Here is a 3,432-nt window from a genome sequence, read left to right as displayed (position 1 = left end):
ATATATATACCTACATACATACATACATACATACACACATACGCACACGGACACACACACACACACACACACACACATACACTATATATACATAGACAACAGGTTTCTTTTCTGCTCTAGCAAATTCCCTTACAAGATTGATAGGTCCGAGGATATAGTAGAACCCCTTTCCTCTAAGTGCCACGTAGTGGGACTGAACATGCAAGTATGTAGTAACCACACAGCCACGCCTGCACTTATGTAGCCCTCATTTGGTAGCTACAGATATGCCATATACTCACGTCTTAATTTCGAGCGCCTCGGCCAATCCATTTGAAATACATGGCCCCCATAGATATGTAATTCAACACATAATCAATAATAAATCATAAAATAAGTTTTTGTTTCAAAATTGATCAGAGCTAACCCTAAGATGTGCAATAATCTTTATGTTTATATCGTTCTAATTCATATTTGAATAATTTTCTCTAACATTTGTTAATTCGAAAACTTTTGATCAGTTCCTCAGTAATAATCTTACATAACTCTTCTGCTTCTATACTTAGTAGAGGTAATGCATCCCCAAGATTATTTTAGTAAGTTTAAAGCGATTTCTGTGGTGCCCCCTCCTTCCCTTGATGAACTAAGCATGTGCTTGTTTTGCTTATTGATTAATCCAACGCTGATTGCATGATGATTCGTGAGAATCTATGTTTAGATATAGCAAAGATGATCTCTCTCTCTCTCATACATACACACACACACTAACACACACACACTTGAAATAATATTGATTTGCATGGTGTTATTTCCAGTAAAACTAGTGGTATTTCCAAGAAACCTTATAGAAAACTTCTCAATTATCACTTATCATCTGTTCAGTGTTAAAAATTTCAGCAAAAGGTACGACAAAGATTATAATATAACACTGTGTTATCCCTTACAAAATGTAACGGTGAACTCAACATTCATGTTAAAATGGCTTAAAATAACATAGGAAATAATAATTGCATATATGATTTTCTATTACTATCTCGCACCTTAAATTTGGATAAAGAATCTCTAATTTTTCGGAAAGTTTAGCAAAGGCAAAATTAATAAACATCTAACTGTATCAGATACTATAATGAAAATATTTGAAACTATTAACCTTATCTTTAAAGGTGGAAATATCCATTTATTTATTTCAATAATTGTCACTCGAGTTGATATTCAGCACATGCAGACGACTTTGCTAAGGCTAATTAAATAGAACCAGACCGGTTCATAGTGTAGAACATTCGGGTCTATCCTAATGCTAATAAAATTCTTATTCACTTGACCATTTAGTGATCGGAGATCAAACTTATCGAAACTTAGTGTAAGTTTAAATATAGTTTTTGAATTTCAAACTACAAGAATAATAATTTTCACCATGATTCATTCCTTGCGTATACACACGAAATGAATGATATACGTATTTATACTTGGCAGGTGGTAATTTTTGTATGTCGGTGCGATTTAGACGACTATTGAAACTTCGGAAAACCCTCACAAGTAAACTTAAAATCACAATATAATTAGTATGGACAAATTTATATTTCCCATATAGATGAGGTGCTTAGCTGGCAGAATCGTAAGCACCCTGGGTTAGATGTTCAGCTGCATTTCGTCCGTCTTCACGTTCTGAGTTCAAATTCCGTCGACGTTGACTTTAATTTCTTCGGGGTCGATGAAATAAGTATCAGTTTATCATTTTGGTCGATGTAACAATTTATCCCCTCACAGAAATTACTAGACTTGTGCCAAAATTTGAAACTGATATTTTCCATATAGAAATTAGCGGACCATTTATTAGCTACAAGAAGGACAAAAATCACATTATGTATATTTATAAGCATCATAATTTAAGAGAAATGAGATATTTTCCTATAATACATATATTAACAATAATATACTTATAAAAAAAAAAGCTAGCAATAACCCTGGAAATTCTCCAGTTATTTTGAACAATTTAAGGTGAATTAATATTTATAAAATATCACGAATACTTAATTTCTATAAAAAAAATTTTTTCTGAAACAGTTTATGCTTGAGGTGGTGTTTAATTTCATGTAAATAGTATTGGGGAAAGAATCTTAGTAGAGTACAATCTTAAGAACTCTATTAGTTTATTATACACTTCTCAGTTATTTTTTCTAGTCACGAGGGCTGTTAACTGTTATATTTCATTTATGACAGAAAATAAACAAACTTTAGCATGGAATAACTTAATGCGATTTAACTCTAGAAAAAGAATCTTTACGTGATACCGCTGTATTAATGTACATATATGTATATGTATGAATGTACGTATACATACATAGATGTATGCATATATGTAGCTATAAACACACACACACATAGAAACTCACACACATACATACACATATACGCACATATACATACATATATATGCATACATAGGCGCAGGAGTGGCTCTGTGGTAAGAAACTTTGTTCACAAATACATGAATCAATCCACTGCGGGGCCACTTGGAGAAGTGTCTTCTACTGTAGCCTCGGGTTCGCAAAGAAAGGAACCCGTTGTACACACACACACGCACACACACACACACACACACACACACACACACACACACACACACACACACACACACATATATATATATATATACATACATACATACATATATATACATATATATATATATATACATATATGTGTTTGTGTGTCTGTTTTTAGGACCCCCCCCACCAACGCTTGACAAACAATGTTGGTGTCTTTAGGGCCCCGTCAACTAGCCGTTCGGCAAAACAGATCCGATAGAATAAGTAGTTCTAGTATTATTTAATTATTTTACATTTATATTATTTATTTTCAATTTTCTTCATTTTATTTCCATTTCCATTTTTACTTTATTTACTTTTCATTTTATTCTATTTTATTCTTTACTTTACCTTATTACGAATTATATTCTAATTGATCCGTTAACCCTTCACTCAAAACAAATAAATGCAAATTTAAAGTATCAATTTGTGAATTTCTCTTATTGAGCAGTAATGGTAACGGCAGTAACAAGTAAAGATTACCAATTTCTTAGTAGTCGGTGTGGAATACTACTCGTCCATGCTTACACAGTTTGCTAGCATAGTCAAATTTACTACTGGAATACAATATTGATGAAGGAAATTGATTATCAATCATAATCCAGAAACGCGTCTACTGTTAAACGTCGGAATTGGTTAGTTTTTCATTGTTTTTTCTTCTTGTTTTTGCCTTTGTGAGTTACAAGTGATGCTATCTGTGGGATTCTCAGCTTTTTTAGCTGCTATTTCTGAACTTCGGTATATGGTGAAGCAAATATTTGCGGATCCCTTAATTATATTTATAAATATATATGAGCTTTTAAATAAGATCTCCACCAATAATGGTGCTTTCATACCGATGGGCTTGGTAAAAATTATTAATTGT

The sequence above is a fragment of the Octopus bimaculoides genome, chromosome 18 (genome assembly GCF_001194135.2).
Source record: "Octopus bimaculoides isolate UCB-OBI-ISO-001 chromosome 18, ASM119413v2, whole genome shotgun sequence".
Lineage (NCBI taxonomy): Eukaryota > Metazoa > Mollusca > Cephalopoda > Octopoda > Octopodidae > Octopus > Octopus bimaculoides.
The sequence above is the reverse complement of the archived record's forward strand: the minus strand, read 5'-3'. Positions refer to the sequence as shown.